General features: G+C 37.0%; 1 protein-coding gene across 2 annotated transcripts in view; it reads left to right on the forward strand.

The window, feature by feature from the left end:
- OLFM1 (olfactomedin 1) overlaps window positions 1–17,500 on the forward strand; it is a 248,001-nt gene that overhangs the window by 12,244 nt on the left and 218,257 nt on the right. The window contains exon 1 of one of the 2 annotated variants that reach the window (XM_044058307.1): window positions 15,374–15,379. The exons of the other annotated variant lie outside the window; for it this stretch is intronic. The gene's annotated coding sequence lies outside the window, so the exon portion shown is untranslated. Of the gene's footprint in view, window positions 1–15,373; window positions 15,380–17,500 lie in introns of those variants that run through there. 2 annotated transcript variants of the gene reach the window in all.

The following is a 17,500-nucleotide window of genomic DNA, read 5'->3' on the forward strand; positions in this document are numbered from 1 at the left end:
CATAGTTGTGTAGAATGTTTTTTTTTTTTAATGCTGGACAGGCAGATGAATGCTGGATAATTGTATAGGTGGAAAAAGCTGTGCATATGTTAGTTGATGTGACAGTTCTAACCAATTTAGGCTTTTCAGTGCTGTACAGTTGTGAGTTCTGAAAGGGGTATGTGCTGCAAATTTAACAACTTTGTTATAGCACTGTACAAGTTATAATTTTCGTGAAGCCTGGAGGTTAGTAAGGATGGGAGCACCATCAAGAAGAGTGGGAAGGAGATAAGTAGTAACAAGTGTAGTTTTAGTCACATCGGTGAGAAAGTTTTGTGCCTGTAAACCATCCCTAGTTTTTGCTGAGTTTTTCTTATGCAATTTTGTATATGTAGGTTGAATGTAAGATTATCATCCACTATCTCCCCTAATAGTTTGCTATGAGAAGTGACTTCAGTGGTTGTATTATCCCAATCCCTCTGAGCTGCATGCTCTAGGGACCTAAACCTTGTCACCACAATAAACAGAACATGCCAGAGGGATAGATTCCTGTCCCAGAGACTTCCCATACTCTGGAACAGACTACATATCTATATCAAACAAAGCTCCTCATTGGCACTCTTCAAGAATAATCTTGATGATTGGATGGGAAATAGGAAATTCACCCCGGGGATCACCTGTGTGGCTCTGCTCGACAGTGGCACAGGAAAATAATTTTCTTGGGTGGCAAAAGCCAGGGTACCTTTTTGGCTGGGCTTGTATAGGCCCCATGGCCGATAGCCTAGTACCTACCTATGAACCTATGAAGAGGGAGGACTTGCCTTTATGTGGAAGTTTCTGCCCTATACTTGTATGTTATAAAACAGCTCCAGAGTTCATGCTGTCTTGACACAAGTGTTTATTTTATTTATGCGTTTTAACCAAGTTAGTGAACTGACCTGAAGAACCTTGTTGGCCAATACCTGAATCAGATAGACAAATACAGTGTATAACAGTCATCAGAATATGGGCACACCTATAGAAATAGGCATTGATTATAGTCTTGTACCAACACAACAAATAAAATAGACAGATATGATGTAATGGTGATATAGGATTCCACAGTGTTAGTTGGTGAAGATGAGGGGGTTTGGAAAGATTGAGAGGAGAGACTGAAAAGTCAATTTACAAAGAGACAATGGGAGGACTTTTGTCGGGCTTATAAGTATGCAGTAAAGTTCAGAAGATTTAGGAGTTTTGTTTGGAACTGTTTGCATATGTATACTTATATCCCAGTCAGATTTCAGACATTTTTCCTCAGGTAGATAGCAACTGCTGGAGGTGTGATGGAAAAGAAAGAGGTAATTGGGAACATGATTTTTGGGAATGCAATGATTTGGTAGATTTTAAACATTTCTGAAAGAGTAGTCTGTCAGAAATATTGGGGAGGCAAATGGTTGTAGCTAAGGTAATACTTCTTTTGAGCTTGGATGCAGAATCTGAATTGCCTGTACATAGTATAGTGTCATTACGTTTAAAAGCAATTTTGTTGTTGTTGTTTGTCTTTCGGCTTTTCCCGGTTAGGAGTCGCCACAGCGGAACTCTGGTCTGCTAATGATTGGCAGTAGACTTTCACAAACGCCGAGGTGCCAGCTCGACGTTCAACCTTCAACGAAGGCACGTCCATTTACGCATGTCTTTTGAACACCCACCCAACAGCAGGGAGGACATGTAGACTCCATACAGAAGGCACTCCCCACACTCCAGATGAGAATCGAATGGGAGAACCTCTTGCTGTGAGGTAACAATGCTACCGCTGCACCACCGCGGATGTCAAAAAGCAATAAAAGTTGAAAATCCACACCAACTGTAATTGAAGTAATGTTTATTTTAAAGGCGATAAAAGAACCAAAGGAGGTACATTTAGAAAAGGAGAAAAAGCAATTAAATGGAATTTGTGGGAACAGTATGTGCAGAATAATGTTTGTAATTGAGAGTGAGATTTAAGGGAAGGCATGAATTAAGCAGTTTATGTAATGCTAAAATGAATTATTGTTTAAAAGAAAGAAAACTTATGTGATGAATAATTCACGAATATGACAAATCTTGCTATGGTGTGTTTTCTATTAATGTTATATGTATGTGTTAATTTAATAAAGATATTTAACAATATGTGAACTATTTCAGATGAAATAAAATAGAAAGGAATGATAAACACTGAGCATGCCTTTATTTGTTTAGTGTACTTTACTAAAGACATGCAGGTAGGTGCGAGTGTGAATGGGCGTGCCTTCGTTGAAGGTTGGGTGTCGGGCTGGCAACTCGGCACCATAAAATCCACTGCCAATCATGATCGGACCGGAGTTCCGCTGTGGCGACCCCTAACCGAAAGTCTTTATACTATTTATTTATTCATGTTTTATGTCTGTGGCATTCCTATATAAGGCTTCATTTGAAGGAGTCCTATGTTGGACACCACACAGCAGCTCATTAAATCCTTTTTTTATTTGCTTTTCAGATTGTATTCCTTGTAGGAGTTGCCTAGGTCATTGATATGTAGTCAGCTGCTGAATACTCTCTTCTAGAATCAAACTCTGCATTCCTGAAATTTGATGTGCACATTATCCTGCTTATTATGGATAGATATCATTGCAATGCCTATCTGGATGACTCATTATAATGTTGTTTTGCATGTGATTCTTAATCTGTCACAAATTTCCACTTCTCAGTACTATATGTTTCAAGTTTATCAGTTGGGTTTGAAATCCATCTTCACAAATGGAGATCATGCACCTTGTGTGAGAACTAAGCACATTTATGAGGAATCAGGAAGTATGATTATATATATATATATATATATATATATATATATATATATATATATATATATATACTTGCATGTATACATGTAACTATCTGCAGTTTAATTACAGTTATGTGTATCACCATCCAAAATAAATTAGAACAGTAGGTATAAAGAAGCACCAACAAATAAATGACCCTTGTACTTATTACTAGATTCCGTCATTGTGAAAAAGTCTGATGGAAGTCATAATCATAGATCATGCCAGCATTAATATCACATAATTCTGCAGCGAATATATTCTTGTTGTGGTTGGTTGGTTGTGTTTTTGCAGTCCCATGCTTAAGTAAGAGATCATTTCACTAAAACTAATCATGATACTTCTTTTAAAATTTTCTGAAATGAATAGACATGTGTGGAGTGGATAAACACTGACATAGATGCAGATCTTTCAAACTGGGCTTGTTTCTCACCATCAACATAAAAGCTTGCTGAAAGAATAGATTGTCATTTTATACACTTTCTTGGTATCATCTCTATCCAGTTACAGTCACTTCTGGTTGTAACCCAATGAGTACATATAGACACTAGAGTACAGGGTCAAATAGGCATCGTGGAACACTTCTGTACAAATCTCCGTCATCTCAACAGTAGCTTCTGTAAAAATCACGGTTATTTCCAGAGTAAGCATTGTGTTTTACATGTAATTGTATTTATGTACTTCATCGATTCATCCACTTAAGCAGCTAATATCCGTCCCAAATTACTAAACTGTATTCTGTTATTTGCTTTGTCAAAGCTCTCTTATTAAGATCTGCAAACAGTACAGCAGTCTGAAATGATGTATGGACAAGGATTAGGTGTTAAAAAAAAATAATAATAATTTGGTATTCACAGGTGAATCTCTGCCAAAGGTTTGTTGAACTGCATTAGCATATTCTTTTTTTTTCCAGAGTGTCATGAATAAGTTAAAGAATGTGCTCTCTTCTCAAACAGTTGCCAAGAAAAGCATAGGAACTTTCAGTCGAGTTCAAGAACCCTTTTATCTGGGGACCACTGGTGCCTTCTTCCTGTCACCATAAAATGCATTGATTAAATAATTGGGTGAATGAGGGACATCAGGATTGTCACAGCAAAAAAGTGATAAGTGAGCTGTGCCTATTTAATTGAATGGATTATCATGTTGTTTTCTCTACCATGTGTATTAAATGTATACAGTGTATTTCCAGTTTTTGTGGTAAAGATGCTCTTTCAGTATTATAAAAAAAAGTATTTACATGTCTCTGAGGTTACTTAAAACAGAAAATAACTAGATGAATTACATTTCTTTACTTTACTGTCTTTCAATAACTATAAGTTCCAGTTGGCAGCAGGCATGGTGCTTAGTCATCGATCTTCGTTAAAAGAACATTAATGTAAAACTAATATGATCCTGCTAGCAAGTGCTGCTTTTGTTTTTTGCAGGTCATATTTACAAGAATTTGTCCTTGCAAGCTCTCTGTTTGCAGATCAGTGTGGTTTGTCAGTCACTCTATTCAGAGTACAAACAAGAAAAAAATGCCACACTTTGATAGTGATGTAGTTGTTTGATACTCGTGGGACCTTGTTATTGAAAAAAATAAATAAAGTAGGACATGGCTTCTACTTTACTTTTTTTAAACTGCATTGAGACAAACTATTGATTAGAACACGATGTAGATGTTGAGAATGGCAGTTTAAGTATAAACTCATCTTCTCTTGTTTACCTACATGTTACTTAAATGAGCCCATCTTCCTCATTCCTTCATCCACTTATGTTTCATCTCACATCATAAGATATGGCCACCCTGGTGTGCAGAAGTTTCTTGTAGGATACACTGTTGCAGACTGTAATGAATCATTTTCATTTGCAGCAACACAGCATTCAGTAATAAAACAAAAGACACATTCACAGATGGTAAGGTACTTTTAAATTTAGTTTGGTGAATGAAGCATATCATGTAAAGTTCAGTTTATAAAGATATTGATTTTTATATTAAGGAATGCATTCTGAGGGATAATCTTTTTGGGGACCTTGTTTTCTGTCTAGTATCTGAGGAGTGAATTAACACTTGTGCCGCATAGCCCGAATGTTCTGAGGTTCTACTTGTTGACTGTTTAATTTGCTTTTGTTTATGTTTATACTTAGTGATTAGTTTAATTTGTTTTTGTTTATGTTTGCAGCATTCCTGTATAATTCTTAGTCACTACTGTGAAATGCTGAGGAACAGTGTGGTGTATGATAAGCTTTAGCAGTGCTACAACCTCCACTTCTCTGGCAATCCAAGTGCTTGTCCTTACTATCATAGCACAACTGTCTACCACTTATAAATATGGGTCTATATTATATCAGCAGAATGCAAATACATTGAATACATCTTCACTGACCCATTTTCAGTAAAAGGGAAACTCCATGAATTATCATTACATTGAAATTTTTCCCATGGTAAGTAACCAGTGGGCCATCTTCAGGAATTTGTCCTTTTCCCCACTGTAGTGTGATCTTGCAGTTGGTATATTTAGTTAGGGGGGATGTGAGGAGCATAGAGGGTGCAGCCCCCTCACCAGGGTGGGTTTTAAATTTTGGTTTTTATGCGATCGTTAATGTTGGCCCACTGCTTACTTACCGTGGGAAAATTTTTGATGTAACGATCCTTTGTGGAGTTTTACTTTCACTGAAAATGAGTCAATGAAGAGGTATTCAATGTATTTACTTTTTGTTGATATAATATAGACCCACAAATATATCCATAGCTTAAATTACTTCATAGATACATGAAGATATTTAACTCAGATCTGCTCTGAGTTGCAGCACAATGGCACTAAATATACAGAACCAACTGATATTGCCAACATCCTGGCAGATAGGTTCAGTACTAACTTTACCCCACTCTCACCCCCTAAAGGGCCCATCTCTATACCGGAAGAATGCAAAGTTCCTGTAATCATGGCTGCACAGGTAAAAACCACACTCTCCAAAGCCAAGAACACAGCATCCATGGGACCTGACAACATCCCAGGCTGCTTTCTACATGAACTACAGAATGAACTGGCACCCCACCTAAGCACCATGTTCAGTCATAGCCTCACCTCAGGCTTTGTGCCCACTGAATGGTGCACAGTGATGGTTATCCCACTCCACAAAGGGGGAGCCACCACGGACTCCGGGAACTACCGCCTCCATTAGCCTAATGAACCTGGTATGCAAGGCCATGGAACGTATCATCATGGAACTTATAAACAAAGACATTGGTAATCTCCAAACTCTGGACCCCACCCAGTTCAGAGGGCAGATCGTGTCTCCTAAACCTGATAGATTTCTTTGAAGCAGTCACCAAAGCCATAGACGAGGGTAAGGTGGTTCACACAGCTTTTCTAGAACTCGCCAAGGCTTTCGACACCATCCCCCACTCTAGAATTATAGATAAATTCACTAAACTAGGTATACATCCCTGTGTCACAAGATGGGTTTCCAACTGGCTCACTGACAGAACCCACACTGTGAAAGTAGCAGACTCCAAATCCGACTTCAGACCAGTGACAAGTGGAGTACCACAGAGTTCAGTCCTGGTTCCCCTCCTGTTTGGTATCTACTTTTCTGAAGTACAGGCTGACACAGAAGGTCTTTGGCTAATGAAGTTTGCAGATGACTGCAAACTAGGAGCCATAATCGAAACACCTAACAATGTAGACATCCTACAAAATGGCCTCACTGAGACAGATGCCTGGTGTCAAAGCCATGGCCTCAAGCTCAGTGCCAAAAAGTGCATTGTCATCCCTTTTGGTAAAAACTCTGCACCCATGAGCTACCATATGGGTGATAGTCTACTTAATACTGAAGGTGTGATAAGAGACCTTGGGAGAGAGGTGGGCAGTAGTCCCTTCTTGTTTATAACAGAAACTCGTGTGATGTTTGAAATCCTTCAGCCCCTGCAGCTTTCTTTAACCTATGATCACTTTATTCCTGCTCTCCTTCTATGCATATCATGGTCTCTCTCGACTAGAACCGGTGCTGCTGAAAGCAAAATGTAACTTTTTTTTTATTTTTAATCAGGTTGGCTGCTTATAACAAGTATGTGGCTCTGTGTACCACTTTCTACTTTACTGATGGATTCAAGCCTTGAACTTCTTGAAGAAATAGTGTTCTATCCTCAGTTTGTGATCTTTGTGGATGATATTATGAGGTTCTTTTTCAATCTCTAACTCCACGCCAAACAGAAACAAAATGCTCTCTGTTACATTATTGCATTTGTAAATTTTAAATGTATCCAACATTTTGGTATCAAGTACCCATGCTTGGCATGAGCCTGAATTAATGATGTTGTTATGGTTGTTAAGTAGGGTCGTGTCCCTTCCCAGTGAGCATCAGCTATGCTAGCGGTTAAGTATGTCAGCAGACCGTGAGGAGCAACGAGAATACATGCACCTCTAACTCATTATTATTACAATTCGATTGCAGTTTTCAAGCCTCTTGCTCAAAATTAAGCATGTTTTGGAAGGGAGAATTGTTTTTTTTTTATCTCAATGCAGGACATATTTGACTATTTATCTCATTCATCTACTGAAGTGGCAGCTAGTAGTGTTCTTTCTGTAACTTCCCCTTCTGCAGGTCTACAGTAATCATTTCCACAATTGTCTCTTTAACCAGAGCTTCACATAATTCTAAATCCATATGTTCCTGTTCTAACATTATGACCACCAGGTCATGAGTGTTGTGTAATGTTTTATGGATTCCATATTTCTGTAAAGCTGTCATCAGCTTATCTATTCCTTTACATTTGTCTTAGAAATCACAGTCCCTGTTGTCTTTTTAAACTCTTTTATCAAACTGAACTGCTGCCTTACTTTATTTTAAATTACATTTTCCATTGTTATGCAGCAAAGCAGAGCAGTAGCATTGTTGCCTCACAGCAAGAGGTTCTCCCGTTCGATTCTCGGCTGGAGCGCCTTCTGTGTGGAGTCTTCATGTTCTCCCTGCGGTCGAGTGGTGTTCAAAAGACATGTGTGAATGGGCGTGCCTTTGCTGAAGGTTGGGTGTCGGGCTGGCAACTCGGCACCATAAAAATCCACTGCCAATCATTAGCAGACCGGAGTTCCGCTGTGGTGACCCCTAACCGGGAAAAGCCAAAAAGACAAACATACAGCAAAGAAAGAGATGAATATACAAAGGTGGTCAATGACAGAAAGAAAAGGAGAAGAAAAAGGAAACGCAGGTAAATAAACAGGGAAAACAGAGGACCACATGGTTTTAGATACACCTGAATACTAATAATGGATAAGGGGGAAATGAAAGAACCATGAATAAATGCAAGAAAAAAAATGCATTGCTTAGCTTTCATCATCTCTGATGGTCCATCCTGCATACACAGGCTGCTTTGTGATACCACCAGTGGTCTAATGGGTGTACTTAACCGTAACTGCTGTTAACTCATTGCTATTTCTCTAAGAATAGATGATTTACAGCCTCATAATCACCTTAAAAAAATAGAGGCTACAAATCTACCCACTTTCATATTGCATTTTATATATACCGTCTCCTAACCCACCAATGAATTAATTAACATTTAAAGAAGCACGTATATAGTGCAAAAATTACTTGTATTACATTCTTCATTTTCATTGTTAATGTCCTATAGTCTTGAATTCTATCCTTAACGTGAGTGTAGGTTCACTAGTAATGAATAATATTGGCGTCTTTCACTTAAAAAAAATTGCAGCAGCCAATATGTGCCAAATACTCCATCATGTGGAACCTATTAGGAGTACATTTTCAAGGTAGGGGAGGAGATTTCATGGTCATCTGGCTTACAATCCTTGTTATTGGTTCCATTTTAATAAATATGGGATGAAAGTGTTAATCCAGTCTCCTTTTCATTCTGGCATTCCCCTCTAGTTTCCATAGTAGCAGCAAGCTGTTTTACCAAGGATTTTGTGATACAGTTTATCCTTCCTGTCAGTATTTGAGATTGGATATAATATATGACTGTACTACTAATACCCAAACATTCTCCTTGCCAACAAGCATTCAGCTGAAGAAATGTAATCTACAGCACACAATGAAAATCACATTAAAGTACATGTTTTGCATGGGATAAGCCACCCCTCGGATGTGGGGGTAAACTCATTACAGTTTTCACCTTCTGATGATCTCACACTAAGTCCAACTATGCATGTTCACCAAAATGCAAAGTGACAAATATATCTGATGAGTTACATTTCATATAAGCAGTATGTTTAACAAAAGCAACTGCATCAACAGATCCCTAAGTCATGCATATGTCCTAGAAGAAGAAAACATTAATACCTTTTTATACAAGTAGTCTGATGTAATTATGTTATTTAAGAAAAGGTTTATGGAAATTATAAAAGAGAGTTGCAGATGATGGAATTCTTTCTGAACCCTAGATATGTTCTTAAGGAGGGGAAGATGATGGTCTTTCAGTTATCACTGATAACGTCATCTGTTTATATAAAGATTTGCCTCTACAGTGTACTTTTCAAAGATTCTATAATACTTCTTTTAGTTATGAAGTATTATGAAGTATTCTATAATACTTCATAACTAAAAGAATCCAGTACCAGTTAAGTAGATAACCACTTTGGTTGTGTCATTGCTAACCGGGGGGGGGGGCTGCTTCTTTATCCCTAGGCATTTCTTGAGCAGCATTAATAGATTGGAAAAGAATACTGACAACCCTCATGCTATTATTTTTTAATAAGTGTGCATTTTTATTTTTAAATTGTACAGCTCTTGAATTTATCAATGTTGCAGTTGTATTTGTAATATAAATTCAAAATGGGAATTGGTCTGAATGTGCTGTCTCCATTCCGTTTGTAACCTCTTACCTTAACATTTCTAATCATGTTTGCATCACAGAGTTTGGGATTCTGAAGCCTGCTGTTATTGTTAAGTTAGCTAAGTTCAGTAGTTCTGAGGGGAAAAGCCATTAAAAAGGTTTAATAGAGTTATCATGTCATCAGGCGCATGCCTTTTTTCTTTTGAAAATATCTTTGTGTATTTCAGCCTCTAATAAAGGGAAGAGAAGTCCATGCCTGCTTTTGTCTTTTGGGCCTTATTTTTCCAGGACAACAGTTTTTATTTTCTCTGTCTCTCTCCTGAATACTCATATTGTAAAACTTACCCTTTATAGATTCTTCTAGGTGGTCCCCAGGGTGTACGGGTCATATTTCATCAGTTAAGTCATTAAAACAGTACTTGGTCTTCCTTTTTTATCTCACTAGTTAATGTCCTATCACTCTTTTCAGCTGGAATGATATTTCTTGTTTTATGTTGCAGTTCTGTTCTTAGATTAACTAATCCTAGAAATGTTGTTTTTGAATTGGTACATCTTTCCATTGCTTAATAAATGCCTTTTGTGACACCTTTAATAGAATAAAGATCAGCTCAGTTTGTCTATCTTGGCCAGTGGAGGGTGGGTACATATCCTTAATAGAAATTTTGCACCACTTTGGATCTCCTCATACAATAACACATGCTAATGTATCTCCCTAAAATGTATAAGAAACTGGTTGTAGATTAGTCCCCCTAAATGAATTTTAACTCTTCTTTAATCTCATCCACTGTTTTATGATTACTGCATCGAACAAAATATGATAAAGCATCCTTATGTACATACTAAATGGTGGACTTTATTATTTAAAGTTTGATACCATGTGGACTGCACTGTGACAGTAAGCAGTTCATTTTTATTATTGGGAAGAAACAACTTTTGAAGAAGCTTGGCACCAATCACTTCTTGTAAATAACCCTTACACTGACTTCCATATGAGTGGATTTATTTTGCACTTTATAATCTTCAGAAATCAGTTAGGGCTTTGGTCGGTATCCAGTTTTTTTTCAGTAAAAGTTCACTTCTTTCTAAATAACTCATCACATCTTATGAGGGAGTTACCTATCTAACTCAGGAGGTCTACTATACACCTATAATTATTAATAATGCAGCCTTTAGACTCTGAACCTCTTCTGTTATGTCAACCAAAAAAAATGTCTTTAAATGTTAGGTTAATTGAACCTGTAATCAGAGGTTTATTAGCTGTCTGTAGAAATCAGTGGTTCTGTCACAACTTGTCCCACTAGTCAGTATTCCCACTCCCACAGAAGTCTTTGAGAGTTTATGAATATATAATTTATCCTTGTCTTTTTTGCCACTTTTTAACATTTTGTTCATTGACTTGACTTTGTTGTACATACATTATTTTTGCTTTCTGATATAACTGTATTTCATGTCATTAATATAGATGGGTGGTATCTCTGGTGGTTTGTATCTCATAACACTTTAACATTCTCATTTCAAAGTCCTACACTATCTGTTTTCTCTTGTTGGAAACCCAGGAATGATACCTCTGTTTGCACCCTTCCATGTATTTCTTACTTGCTTCTACTAATCTAATTGCTGTGATAGTTTTCCTTATTTGTCTACTTTAGCTGTCAATTGAAAATTTACCACTATAGCATTTCACATTGTTCTTAACATGAGAAGAACATGAAATGGGATTTGACTTTCTTCTGCAACAGTGGTATCTTATTGTAGCAGATTTTGTTTTAGCCTTAACAACCTGTTTGGGGAAACATTTGACAACTAAAACCATGGCTTCCTGCACTCTGTAATATTTCACATGCTTCATGCCTGAGACAATTTACCTTTGTCTTTATATAAGTTGAATTTTGCATTAACAGTCCTTGGTGCCATATTTTATGGAGACTCTCACTGTTCCAGACATGCCATTCAGTGGAGCTGTCATCACTATCATACGCAATCTGTCTAGAGATGCATCATGGTTATCAAAGAAATGTATTATCTTTGTATATATTCTATGAAATGTTGATTCTAAATCTTGCTTCTCAACCCTTTGACTGTGAATCCCAAAAAAAAGTATATTTCTCTTCTTGTCTTGTCTCTTCTCTTCCTGTTTTTCTGTTGTGTTCTTAAAGTCCTGCTGTAATTTATTCGACTGCATCTGCAAGCCGTTGTATTTCTGCATTAACTGTTTTAATTCTTGATCCCTTTGGGTTATTTGAAGCTGAAGTTGTTCCCACATATATACAGGTCAAATTATTCACCTTCTGAAATGTGACTTCCACTTTTTTTGTGAAGTAATAAGTTAAAATTTCTGGAATATTTTTCTTCTCATGGTTGAGGTACATTTGATTTAGTAGGGAGTACCTTCCAATAATCTTTATTTTCATTTAGCTAATATTCTTCTATCTCTGTTGGTATTACTTTTTTATTTCACTTATTTTAATTTCATTTATTTATTTGTTGCTTTTCTTAAAATTCATTTTCAAAATTCAAAGCTGGTTGTAAGAACTTCCCAATATTTGAACTTTGAGTATGTGTTCTACAAGACATATCTGAAATGGCTCAATCTCTGTTATCCATTATTTGCATTTACAACAATCAGTAAACTTCTTGTGTGTTTGAGTCCTCTTGTCAGACCTCTGAGCTGTACTGTGCCTCAGTGCTTCTCCATCATGATCTTCACTTCACTGTCCAACGGTGAGTTACCCTGAGTAAGATCTCACTACCTGAATTGTCTACCCATGCCTTTTTGCAGAGCTGTCTTCACAGGCACACCTACTTTTGATTTTCTCTGATCACATAGTTGTTTTCTTGGAGGTATGGAAACATTTTTTAGATTACCTTTATAGAATTGTGATTCTATGGATAAGGGGCTTCCCTTCCATGTGGGTGTTTGTCTTCTTAGAACACTTTTATCAGCTTTGTATCTTCAGCTAGGAGAGCTCTGGCTCTTGGTTTCTCTGCCCACTTTACTTCTTCATGCAGTTCATTTATATCTAAGTTATTTTTAGAGGTGGTAAGACTTCTTTTTGAGACAGACTTTTGGCTTCACCCTGTGGCTTGAGTTGTCACCCTACTTTTTTGCTCAGTCCCCCACTGCTTCTCGCTGACTAATGAGCTGTTGGACTGAAAAAGCTACCATAACAATTGCCGTGGAAACAAAAGCCACTTGTTTACAGCATAACTGAAATGTCACAGTATACAACCTGTAAGACATCAGATCAATACAGGAAACATTTAATTGTTTAGTAGTAGTTTTGGTTTAGAGAAAACAGTTATCCCATTCTTCTGGTGCCAAGCTGTAGACCAGCTCTACATATTTTATCCCTGTTCTGTTAAAACACCTCTGTATTGTTGTTGTACTCTGGTCAGTGCCACCTTCTGTTTTTTTTTTCTGTTTTATTTAATTTCTGGATTATTGTTGTACTCTGGTCAGTGCCACCTTCTGTTTTTTTTTCCTCATGCTGTCTGCACCACAGCCTCAAATCTCCTTTCTTTTCTGTCTACCTCATTCAACTTCCTTGCTGGTCCTTACTTATGTGAATATATCTATATATACTTGTACTGTGGAGCTTTTCTCCCCGGGCCTCCACTGAAAAAGGGCTTTTGCTCAGATGGACTATCCTGGTTAACAAATGTCAAATAAATAAATGTGTATACATATAGATCGAGATCAGCACTCCCTATATAAATGTATTGATAGACAGAAATCATAACACCTTATATAAATATATAAATAGAGCTCAGCACTCCCTATATAAATATATAGATAGAGCTCAGCACTCCCTAATATATATATATATATATATATATATATATATATATATATATATATAGATATATCAACACTCCCTAGCTAAAAGAATATGTTTGACAAGTTATCCATTTGTCTTGATTTCATTTCCTTGCATGTTATTTTTATACTACATATTTTGATATGCAATTGTAGGGAGATATTTTTAGGTTTAATTTTTGAATGTTAAATCTTTAAAATAAGCTTAGCTGACAACTTTTTCCTTAGTTCTATCAAGTCTATTTTTTAAACTGTATAGTGCTGTTAAATACAGTATTCATATTTTAGAAACTGTACAGTAATTTGATGCACTTTTTTCATTATTTTATTACTGTATTTTGCAATTCTCTATTTTTAGCCATGCATTATTTATATATATATATATATATATATATATATATATATATATATATATATATAGATTCACTAGACAATCTCAAAATATTTAAATGTCGACTGAATAGTCGAAATTCCACATACCCAAAAACGCACAACCACGAACACACGCACACCTACCTAACTACACTGCAACAAACAAAACAACACACACAAACACAACCTAGCATACAAACACACCTACCCTACCTATAAGCAAGAGGACAAGGGCCCTGCAGCCCCCCATACCCCCCTACTTATATACACCAACTCCGAGGTCACACTAAACAAACAAACACACAAAAACCACCACTACACACACTCACACACACTAAAATCCCTACCCAATACCCTTACGTAAACACCACATACCTAAATCCCCAGCTAAATCCACAAACCGCACCGCATGTCACGAAAGCAACACCGGATTTGACATTTCCACATTCGAGATAGCGCAGCTTCGCATAACTGCACTTTCGACTATTCAGTCTCGAAATACTGAAATTTGACATTTCAGTATTTCGAGATTGTCTAGTGAACCCATATATATATATATATATATATATATATATATATATATATATGTGTGTGTGTGTGTGTGTGTATGTATATATATATATATATATATATATATATGTATATATATATATATATATATATATATATATATATATATATATGGGTCTACTTCACATGATCGAATGTTCAAATGTTCGAATTCCATATGGCAGAGACCATATAATCGAACCTTTGAATGTTTGAAAATTTGCAGTAGGCCTGCAAAACACAAACAACAAAAAATAAACTGTGTATAGCAGGGGGACAAGCCCCTCTGTACCCCCCAACACCTTAAATATACCAACTCCAAGATCACACTACAGCGAGGACAAGGGAAATCTCCCGGTCTGCACTGTATGCCGATCCCCATTCAGAATTTCAAAGTTTTAAAACTTCAAACATATGGTCTTCGATCATATGGGTTTCAAAGGTTTAAGATTCGAAATTCTGAAGGGGACCCATATCTGTGCGTGTGTGTGTGTGTGTGTGTGTGTGTGTGTGTGTGTGTGTGTGTGTGTGTTTGTGTGTATGTATATAGGTTTACTATCATATGTTCGGATTCACAGTGTTCGAATGTTCGAAAACCAGAACACCAAATGCAGTAAATTCCGAACTAAGCATTTCAGTAAAGTCAAATGTCGAACATGTCAACTTGCCTGAAATGCTCACATCCACTCGGCATTAAAACACACTTTTTGCAGGGGGGCTGTGTCCCGCTGCACCCCCCCCCCTACTTATATATACAAACTCCGAGATCGCACTACAGTGAAGAAAAGGGTACATTTCCCCATCCCCACTTTAGTGTGATCTGCCATTTCCCCATCCCTACTTTAGTGTGATCTGCACCACAATGTCGAACCTTGTAATAGCGAACGTTCGCTATTACAAGGTTCGACATTGTGGTGCTTGCATTTACGGATATGCAAATGTGGTTTTGCACATATGTCAATCACACGAAGTGCAATCGACTATGTGATAGTAAATCTATATATAATACATATATCTATGGGTCTGCTGTATAAGTTCAAAAATACACTTCTTCGAACTCACACAGTCGACCCTGGGTTACGCGAAAATGCACTTAATCGAAAGTGCACTTTCGCGAAACCCGCTTCAGCGAACAGGCTACATACTGCTGTTTAGTGCAGTAGTCACGGACCTTAGGGTTAGGGTGTGGGTTATGGTAAGGGGATAGCTAATAGGGCTATCCCCTTACCATGACCTGCGTCATAACCCTAAGGTCCGTGACTACCTCACCACATTGTAGGATAGCCTGTCCTCCACTGTGGTGCGGTAGTCACAGACCTTAGGGTTAGGGTACAGGTCATGATAAGGGAATAGCTAGTAGGGCTAACCCCTTACTATGATGCGTGCCCTAACCCTAAGGTCCGTGACTACCGCACCACAGTGGAGGGCATAGCACATTTTCCTATTGTCCTCCAGTGCGGTGCGATACGCTCGTAGAAGCAGAGTTCGCGAAAATGCACTTTTGAATAAGTGCACTTTCACTTAACTGAGCGGTCTACTGCTCTTTTTGGAATATGTGGTATTCAATGAAAAGCAGTAGACCCATATATATACATATATATATATATATATATATATATATATATATTTTTTTTTTTTTTTTAATTATTGGTGCGTTTCTCTTTTTCCCTACACTGCCAGTAAGAAACTGTTTCCTTTTTTTGCTAAGTTAGACTTTGGTAAACTAATGCAAATAAATGAATTGTCCTGTACCTTTTCTGTAGTCAAACTCCATGTACATGGCATATATACAGGATAGATAGTGTTCTACTGTTTTCTTCACGCAGAAGGAGAAGGTAGAGAAAAACATGCTGTTTCAGGAAACATGTTTCTTCTTGGCAGTTGTACACTTGTCTTTTTGCCCTGCTTTACTGTGGGGAAGTAGGACTTGAACAACTTGCGCTACTTTCAGCAAATTAAAGCACTAACTCCGCATCTAATGTCGGTCTGTTTTCTTCTTTTTTCTTAATGCAGAGAAAGCAAGTTAACTCCTTAGCAAGCAGATCTTCCTGTACTATATTTGCAGGATAACAAAAAATGCAAATCTGAACTTTTTCTCATCTAAAACTGCTTTTCTTCCCTCTAGTCTGACCTCTAAATTTCCATTTGGAAAGGAATTTTGTTTTACTTCTGTTTTCTTATCTGTCTGTACACATCTTGCTCTTTGAGGGGATCTGTAACAGATAGTTTATAGCCCTTGTGAAAGCATGTCATATTAAACAAGAAATTGAACGTTTTTGTTGAGGAGTTTTTAGTTATAATTTAACAAAAGTCAGTGGTCAATGAATAACTACTCAGTGTTTCCAAAAAATGACTTTATGATACTGCCGTTTTTAAGTCTCTGTGTTGCCAAGGAAGAAAAAAATGTGTCATTTTGTACAAATAAAAAATTAGGACTGTAGCATAATGACCAACTAACCAGCAATGAGGGGTCAACATATTAAGTGCACAAATTGAAAAAGAAAGATACAAGTGAACTGTTTGGGAGCAACTTTGTTCAAAGTAACATGCGTACTATATTACTAGATGCTTGTTCAAAGACATCAAATATGGGATATTTAGTAAAACTGTTAGGGTGTTTCTGTAATTGTGCTGAGTAACTTCTTTAGTTTATATAGCGTTACTCAGAGAACAGCTGCATTGCCTGAGGTTGGTGGATGGATATCAGTGATGAGAGCAAAATGAAGTAGAAATAAAGTGTGTGTGTGTGTGTGTGTGTGTGTGTGTGTGTGTGTGTGTGTGTGTGTGTGTGTGTGTGTCTTTGGTTGAAACAACTATTCACATCAGTTTTTCATGGTTTGATGTGGGATAATATACTCAAAGGAATGGATAGTTATGTTCCGTCATCTCTAGGGTTATAAATCTGGGGCAGGTTATAACTTCATATTTTAAGGAAAGATGCATGAAAGTGTGTTAGGAAGATGGCAAAATAAGCACATTGTGCAAATGAGTGAAATAAAACAAAACCACACTGGTGCAGAAACAGTTTATTAAGTGAGCAAATGTTATACTTCCTCACATTAATTTTAAAATATTTTGAAATCCATACACTAACTGAAAATATCAAATGGAATAATATCAACTATGATCTTTTTAAGCTTTTTTTCTCTTTTTTTCTGTACCTAATCCGGCCGGAAATACTACTAA

The sequence above is a fragment of the Protopterus annectens genome, chromosome 16.part0 (genome assembly GCF_019279795.1).
Source record: "Protopterus annectens isolate FY-2018-M chromosome 16.part0, PAN1.0, whole genome shotgun sequence".
Lineage (NCBI taxonomy): Eukaryota > Metazoa > Chordata > Ceratodontiformes > Protopteridae > Protopterus > Protopterus annectens.